The 9,389-nt window shown below is 42.6% G+C and overlaps 1 long non-coding RNA gene across 1 annotated transcript in view; it reads left to right on the top strand.

Moving 5' to 3' along the window:
• The first annotated feature begins 9,131 nt into the window (after positions 1–9,131).
• The window catches only part of LOC105550483, a 14,475-nt gene continuing 14,217 nt past the window's right edge, over positions 9,132–9,389 (top strand). Inside the window, exon 1 of the long non-coding RNA XR_001007733.1 lies at positions 9,132–9,233. This is a non-coding gene — a long non-coding RNA (uncharacterized LOC105550483). The remainder of the gene's footprint in view (positions 9,234–9,389) is intronic.

Consider the following 9,389-nt stretch of genomic DNA (forward strand, 5'->3'; position numbering starts at 1 on the left):
GTTTTCCTTTTTAATTTTTCTTTTTTTTTGTTTTAGTTTTTTTAAATCCAGATTCTGCACAACATATTGGTTTTTTAATCTGCATTTTTAAATTTTTTTTTCAAATGTTTTTTATTCATGGTCAGTTGAATCCACAGATACAAAACCCATGGATAGAGACAGCTGACTGTACATCTTATTCACACTCGATGGCTGAAGTCCAGCTACAGGGTGCCCTTAGATGGGGGTGAGAGAAAATTAGCAAAGATCATGTGACCCAAGGTGGGGAAATCCATCCCTCTTTATTTGGCCTTCAGCAAGAGCTGACCAAATCATCTCTCTTTTTTCCAACAAGGGGCATTTTTACTTTCATGAAGCCAGAACAGAGGAACTGAACTAAATAGTAATGTTGGGTGTTTTTTTTTTTTTAATAAAGAATGCTTCCTGGTGAATTCCATGCTGCCAATTCATGCCAACATTGAGGCCTACAGCATGGATAATTTGGATCTGCTGCTAAGAGGAGTAAGACTTTGTGGTAGCTGTGGGAAAGATTGCATAGACTTAGGATGCTCCTGGATCCTAGCAGGGAACTGTTGCAAACATGCACCAGCCAGGCCAGACCCCATCCGTCGTGGTTGCCATGGTGACAACACAATGAATTCATCAGGGAGACTGTGGCAGCATCTCTGGTCTTGGGGATGTGCTTGTGGTAATGAATTCCACCTTGGCTTCTTCAAGGTCAAGCCTAAACACAATTAGGCAGAGATATTGAAGGGTTTGCTCTCCCTGCTCTGTCCCTTGGTCAAGTTGTTTCTCGGGTCAACAGGAGGCCAGGAGCTTCCCTATAGACCATGCACACCCTGTTCTGCAGAGAGAAGCCAAGCATCCTCTCCGCAAGTGCTCAGGCCCCACTCGGGTGCACAGAACCTTCAGATCTCAAAATGCACCGGAGCTGTTCTTCCCACCAGCTTCACCGAGGTTTGAAAGAGCCATATTAGTGCTCTTTCTTTATTCCTCTAAGAAGTATTATTTTCCCACCTTACACACACACACACACACACACACACGCATGCATGCATGTGCGCACATCTATTTTCCAGAGAACAAGTATTATCTGTTACGTCATTCAGCTAGAAGGAAGTTCACACAGCTTTTCACAGAACTGTCTTCAACTCACAGAAAAAATTCCTTTCTGAATATCCCTGACACCTTCTCAGCTCCCCACCGCCGACCCCTCCGCCTTCTTAAATACCTGAAGGGTAAGGCATTTATCAGTTAGCACGTTTGGTGTGGCAAACAACAACAGCAAAAATCAAACTGAACTAAACATTAAAGGGAGCATTTGGGTTTCTCCAGTTGAGGTAGAGAGCCTCAGATGGGTTTGACCAGTCTTGGCTCTGTGTCTTTGTGCATCTCTTGCTCTGACTGCAATGCCAGTGACTTCATTCCCTCTGAATTTCACTGTGGTCACAGACTACTGTTTGCATCCTCACTTTCCAGAAGGGAAAAAGCTTCTGTTTCCCAGCTGTGAATCAAAATCTTATCTTCAAAATCAATTAACGGAATCCATCACATAAACAGGCTAAAGAAGAAAAATCACATGATTGTATCAGTAGCTACCGAAAAAGCACTTGACAAAATTCAACACTCATTCATGATAAAAACTCAGTGAACTAGGAATAGAGAGGAACTTCCCCAATTTAATAAATATCTACAAAAATCCCATAGTTAACATCACACTTAATACCAAGAAACTCCACTTAGCTTTCCCGCTAAGATCAAGAACAAGAAAAGGATGTTCCTTCTCCCCACTGCTTTTCAACATTGCACTGGATGTCCTGGATAATGCAAGTCCTAGCTAAGATAAGACAAGGAAATAAAAGGCATATAGATTGGGAAAGAAGAAATAAAACTATCTTTGCCTATAGATGGTATAGATTGTCTATGCAGACAAACTGAAATAATCAACAAAATAACTCCTAGAACCAATAAATTATTATAGTGAGGTTGCAAGATACAAGGTTGATATACAAAAGTCAATCACTTTCCTATATAGCAGCAATGAAAAAGTGGAATTTGTAATTAAAAATGCAATACCATTCACATTAGCACTCTTCAAAATGAAATAGTTATAAAACTCACAAAATATGTACAAGCTTCACATGAGGAAAACTTCAAAACTCTGATGAAAAGAATTTTTTTAAATTAAATAAATGGAAAGATAGTCCATATTCATGAATAGGAAGACTCAATATTGTCAAGATGTCAGCTCTTCCCAAATTGATCAGTAGATTCGATGCAATCCCAATCAAAATTCCTGCCAGTTATATTGAGGTGATTGACAAACTGATTCTAAAGTTTTTATGGAGAAGTAAAAGACCCCGAATAGCCAGGCGCAGTGGCTCACGCCTGTAATCCCAGCATTTTGGGAGACCAAGTTGGGCGTATCACAACGTCAGGAGATCGAGACCATCCTGACCAACATGGTGAAATCTCGTCTTTACTAAAAACACACAAAAAAATAGCTGGGCGTGGTGGTGTGTGCCTGTAGTACCAGCTACTCTGGAGGCTGAGGCAGGAGAATCTCTTGAACCTGGGAGTTGGAGGTTGCAGTGAGCTGAGATCACACCACTACACTCTAGCCTGGGCAAAAAAGTGAGACTCCGTCTCAAAAAAAAGAGAAAGACCCGGAATAGCCAACACATAGTATACATAGTAAAGGAGAACAAAATTGGAGGACTGACATTACCTGACCTCAAGACTTACTGTAAAGCTACAATAATCAAGACAGTATGGTACTGGTCACACTGATAGATCAATGAAACAGAATAGAGAGCCCAGAAATAGACCCACATAAATAGAGTCAACTAATCTTTGACAAAGGAGTAAAACCAATACAAATGAGGCAAAGACACCTCAACAAATGGTACTCCAACAACTGGACATTTACGTGCAAAAAAAATAAAACAAAATAAAATAAAATTTTTAAAAAATGAAACAATGAACCTAGTCACACAGCTTACATCTTTACAAAAGTAACTCAAAATGGAACACAGACCTAAACATAAAATGCAGACTATAAAATTCCTAGAAGATAACATAGGAGAAAATCAAGATGACCCTGGATTTGGTGATGACTTTATAGATGCACTGAAGGCATAATCGATGAAAGAAAGAATTGATGAGCTGAACTCCATTACAATTGAAATGTAATGCTCTGCAAAAGATACTGTCAAAAGAATGAAAAGGCAAGCCCCAGACTGGGAGAAAATATTTGCAAAAGACACATCTGATAAAGGACTGTTATCCCAAATATAAGAAGAACTCTTAAAAATAAACAATAGACTGAAAATGGGTCAAAGATCTTAACCCAGACCTCACCAAAGAAGATATACAGATGGCAAATAAGCATATAAAAAGATGCCCGCTGTAGTATGTAATTAGGGAAATGCAAATTAAAACAATGAGACTGGCCCCAATGAGACTGGCCCCGGTGGCTCATACCTGTAATTCCAACACTTCGGGAGGCCGAGATAGGAAGATCCCTTGAGCCCAGGAGTTTGAGACCAGCCTGGGCAATGTAGGGAGGCCTTGTCTCTATTTAAAAAAAAAAAAAAAATTAGATACCAGTAACCACCTATTAAAATAGAGAAAATCCAAAACTCTGACAACAAATGCTGATGAAGATGTGGAGCGTTAAGAGCTCTAATTTACTGCTGGCAGGAATGCAAAACGGTACAGCTATTGTGGAAGACAACTTGTCAATTTCTTGCATAACTAAACCTACTCTTACCATACAATCCAGCAGCAGTCACGCCACTTGGTATTTACCCAAATGAGTTAAAAACTCATGTCCACAAAAAAAAACCCTGCATATGGATATTTACAGCAACTTCATTCATAGTTGTCAAAACTTAAAAGCAACCAAGATGCCCTAGAGTAGGCAAATGGATAAATAAACTGTGATAAATCCAGATAATGGAAGATTATTCAGCACTAAAAAGAAATGAGCAATCAAGACATGAAAAAACAAGAAGGAACCCTCAATGCCTATGGCTAAATGAAAGAAACCAGCCTGAAAGGCCACGTACTATATGTTTCCAACAATACAACATTCTAGAAAAGGCAAAACTATGACAGAAGATCAGAAGATTAGTGGTTGCCAGAGACTGGGGAAAGGGAGCAATGAACAGGTGTAGCACAAAGGATTTTTAGGGCAGTGAAAATACTCTGTATAATATTATAAGGATGAACATATGTCAGTGTACATTTAGCCATACCCATAAAATGTACAAAACCAAGAATGGAGCCTAATGTGAACTATAGTCCTTGGATGATAATGATATGTCAGTGTAGGTTCATCAATTTTAACAAATGTGTCACTCTATTGTGAGATGTTGATGGGGAAGATGTACAGGTGAGGGGGCCAGGGATATGTGAAAAACCTCTGAAACTTTCTGCTCATTTTGCTGTTAATCTAAAACTGCTCTAAAAAATAAGTCTATTACAATTGAGAAAGTTCTGTCTTCACTCTGATTAGATCAATTCGGAACCAATTCCAGTGGCTAAGGGGAATACTGTGCATTCATTGGCTTAACCCTGGGTTATGTGATCACCTGTGAACCAATCACAGTGGTGAGGTGAATGTGATGCTGCTGTGGACCCATCTTCAGACCACCAAATGTTTTCATGATGAAATATTTGACCTTTCTTAGTCAGTCTGAACAGTCTAGACTTGAAAAAGTCATTGACTCTGCTTCCAGCTCTCTTCACATACTCCTGAGTTAAACCAGACACTGTTAACTCCTAAGGATAGGAACTGCAGGACTCACAGAGAAAGTGGATGCAGAGAGCTGGCCTCCAGGGCCATCATGCTAACAGAAGAGGCAAAACACACATGCTCACACAAGCACACTGTTCCATGGCAGCTAGGCCTATCCAAGCCCACCCTCAAAATACCGAGAAAGCTGAAAGGTCGAACAGAGAGGCTGACGAATCCAGTTTCTTAGGAAGAAACGTGTAATAGGGATGTGCAAACAAAAGCCATGTCTGTCTCCTGGTTGGAGGAGAGACAAGGTGGTGGATCCCCACACCGTTACCCTGCAACCCATAGGGAAGGGGTGATTCAGAAGGGATGTGTAGAACTATTGAAGTAAGATAACATCAACGTTGTTTGAACTGAGGGCATGATTTACAATAAGTACCTGCTCTTCCACAAGGAACAATAGATAAACTGGAAATCTTAGAAGTCTTCCTGAAACTGGGAGTAATCAGAAGCCAACATGGTGGATTTGCTTCCAAAATGGAGCTGCTCTGGCCTCCACATATGTACACATGTACACACACCCAGCACATGTGTTCACAGGCACACACCCCAGTGCACATAGACATATGCACACACATACAACATGCACTTCTCTGGAAGAGAGAGGTCTAGGGAATAATCCACTTCCTGAAGACCCCCATAGTTCCACCATTGTAATGTGGGTTGAGAATTTGAGGTATGGATTAGTCCACTTCTAAAAAGTAAAGTTTTTTTTTTTTGTTTTTTTCTTAATGGGGCTTCTAAGCTGTTGCACAAAAAATGAAGGCTGAGATGATGTCCAGCAAGAAAGTCATCTGTATAAAAAGATCTCTGCCACAAGCAGGGCCCAGAAGTCAGGGTAATGCCCAGGAAGGACCCCAGACAGATCAGAGGAGTCGAGTCCTGATGCCAAGTGCAGGGGCTCATAGCCCAGCCTCCCTGCAGGACCTCACTCACTGAGGTACCCACCCCAACAACAGGGCAACTCCAAGGGCCCCTTGCACCTCAATATTCCATGAGGGTCTCCTATGATGAGTTTCCAAGGGCAATTAGTGAGAAAGGAGAAAAGAAGAAACCAGTCAGGCAGGCAGTTAGGGTGGGTCCTCAGTTGAATTCTTTCAAACAATAGAACAGCCTGATAAGCTACAGGCACAGATAAGGGAACTTGCACATGGGAACCTGCCTGAGACATGCTCACACCTGCACAGATAAGAAAGACTACACAGGTGACTTGCCCAGACGTGCCCACAATGGAAAATTCCATCTGCTAACACATGCGCAGTAAGAAGAACAAACAATATGGAGTAACTCAAGCTAACGCACCACAGGTGCATTAGGAGGATGGGGTGGAGCTACCAGAAATTTGAGTTTTAGAAAAATGAGATGCCCAGTCCTCATCAGTTTCTTATAAAAGCTTTTGCATTCAACTGTAAAAACAGCAACCCTCTTTCATGCCCCGTCTCTGTGGCAAAGAGCTTTCGTCTCTTACTTACTGAACTTTTGCTCCAACCTCACCCTTTGTGTCCATGCTCCTTAATTCTCTTGGTCCTGAGACAAAGAACTCTGGGTGAGATCAACTGGAAAGACTGTAACATTTGGAATTGACATGTTACCTAGGGAGGTCTTTACTCTCCAAGCCTAAAGAAAATATTGTGCTACTTCTCCAACCTCCCCTGCCACAGTTTTTGGCCAGGGGTGGAGTGAGGTGGAGGGTCGTTCTTTGGGTAAATAGAGGCACAGAATGAAAAATAAACTACTTTTTGAAGCTTTGCATCTGTTTGTACCTACAGTCACTTTGTTTCTAAACTCAAAAATCCCCTTTACAAAGAAAAACACTAAGCCTTGTAATTAGGGCTTTTCAAACCACCTCAGCTCCCCCTTACTGGGCCAGCAGCACATGAACTTGAGAATGGTTGTAGAGTGTAGCAGATACCTGGTGTTGAATGTGATGATAACAAGAGTCCAAGTTGACTGACCTCTCTGGCAAAGAGATGAGACTGCTGAAAACGGCATTTATCAGTGATGTGGGCGTGTCATTCAGTCCATCTTCAAGGGTTTATTTTCGTGGTTTTGTTGCCTGCGTAAAGTGATTTGCTGGTGCCATTCTTTTAGTCCTCTCCCTCCCTGTCTGGAAGGTGATGTAGATGTATTTGCACTCCCAGCAGGAGACACAACCCTTGGCAAAAGAAACCCTCAGCATAGGATAAGCTGTTCCAAGCTCTGGCTCTGAAAGTCATGCAGGCTGTAGCATGAATCCCATGGCAGAGCACCAGAGGAGAATGTGGCTGCAGCTTTTGCAGCCCTGAGGCTTCCTCCTCCTCCAGAGAGAAGGATAGTTCCTGCACTCCCACACTCCCGTCTTGTAAGTCGCAGAATCAGAGGCTGGTCTTACACCTGGGCGATGGACTGGGGGAGGGTCTGGATGGAGTCTGTGCCATTTGCGGGGTGGGGCGGGTGAGAGAACACACTTCCACGTAGACTCTTCACCCTGGACTCTTCAATTGGGAGTCTCACATTCTGGCCACTTAAGCTGCACTTTCATACTTCAGAATGCTTCCTCTAAATTCTTCTGATTACTGTCTCAACACTGCCCATGTTAACATATTATTGAAACAGATTATTGCAAAGGTATCACTTTAGGAGAATGTGCTTAGGGTAAAAGCTACATCTCAGCTTTTCTTCCCCTGCTCCCAGCTCTATTTCCCATCACTACCATGTCATAGCCCTCAGCGGGGCTTGGTTAAATATTCGAGGATCTCACCACTGATAAATCCTGAAACTTTGCTTAGAGGCATATTATATAGAAGCCAAGAGGACAACTGTCTTATTCTCCGAGGGCTGCAGGCAATCTTCTGCTTGTCCCATAACAGAATTCTAGTTAACAGATAACATTGCCAATTGTCAGAAAATAGGTGGCCCCTCTGGGACAGGCCCACAGCCCTTTCCTGTCTTGGCTCCATTCATCAAGCTGAGTTTTGTCTCTCGGGGGTGTCACATTCAAGTTAGTGTCTCTGCTTGCTACTTCCTCAGTTATCTCCTTGAAACAAATTTTAAATTGACTCTGCAGAATCCCATTCCAGAACTTGCCATCATTTCTAATGAATATAAATTTCTATACCAATTTTCAAAATTGGCCACCAGCATCATGGATTCCCAGCATCCACATTACGAATTTCAGAGGCTTCCAGACCTGCATATCTCATCACTGAATAGATCTGAGCTTAAAATCAGAAGAACTGAATCATCACGCACTCTGAGGCTTAAAGAAACATTTAATCCGGGTAATCAACACACAGTAATAAAAACGCTTTTATAGTCGCTTTATGATAGTCACTTGTAAGGATACTCAATTAAAAACCTATTGATTGATCAAACATTTAGCCCTTTGAAAAGTATTTTTTTAACAATTACTTTGTGCAAAACACTGTTAGGTGTGATGAAGTGTCCACAGAAACATAATACAATTCAATTAAATGAAGCAAATAATGATGAGTTCCTGCCATGCATCAAGAATTCTGCTAGACTGTGTGATCCGGAAGCGAGCAAAATGCAGATCTTATCGCTGTCGAGATGACAGAGTAATGTATCCACTAAATCAGTAACTCTAATAAAGGCTTTGTGCTAAATAGGAGATAAGTTCAGATTGGACACAGGCAAAGACTGGCAAACGCCTTCATTTCCTAAAAGTTACATGCTGCATGGGGCACAGGGGTGCTCAAGGAGACAGTGGACTTGGGTCGCCTATAAGAATCGTGGCGATGAGCACTGACCCTAGACCCAGACCTCTCAGGCAGAAGCCAGGTGTGCTCCTACTCACCGTGAATGTGCTTAGAACATTAGAACGCTCTGGCCTCAGTTTCCGAATCTCTAAAAACCAGACACTGATACCTAATTCATTGTGGAGAGACGGTGCCTATAGAGAGCTCCTGTGAGGCGTGCCTGGGCCCAGAGGTCGAGTGGATGGCTGTCACTATTGGAGGGTCACAGCAGACTTTGGTTCCCACTGGATCCACTGAGAACTCTGTCCTTCACTACAGCCGGCAACACTGTCTTCAGTACAAGCACCATCCTGTCTCAGGAACATGACGTTGCATCCAGACGTGGTACCAAGCTGTGTGCCTGCCAATCTAGCAGAGGCTTCCAAGCCATCAAGCCCAAATGTGTACCCTGCCATGCTCCTTGTGCACTGAGCCATCCCTACACAGTGCGGGAGACAACTTAGTATGGGGCCACGGTAGGGGTTAACCTGGCTGCTCTCTGGCTGGTTACAGTCTGCCAAAGCAATAAGCAGCAGTGGGAAGTTAAATAAACATCACGACGTAATTAAGTTGCTATGGCAGTAAATCTTAGTGACTCAGGTTCAGAAAAGGAGTGGCTCTCAACCAGAGGCAATTTTTCCCTCCAGGTACACTTGCTAATGTCTGGACACAGTTTTGGTTGTCACGACTAGGTAAGGGCATAACTGGCATTTACTGAGTAGAGGCCAGAGATGCTGCTAGGCATCCTACAATATGCAGGAGAGTCCCACAGGAGAGATTGCCCAGCCCAAAAGGTCAATAATGCTGAGGTTCAGAAACCTCGACACAGCAGCGCAGCAGCAATGGCT

The sequence above is a fragment of the Mandrillus leucophaeus genome, unplaced genomic scaffold (genome assembly GCF_000951045.1).
Source record: "Mandrillus leucophaeus isolate KB7577 unplaced genomic scaffold, Mleu.le_1.0 Scaffold489, whole genome shotgun sequence".
NCBI lineage: Eukaryota > Metazoa > Chordata > Mammalia > Primates > Cercopithecidae > Mandrillus > Mandrillus leucophaeus.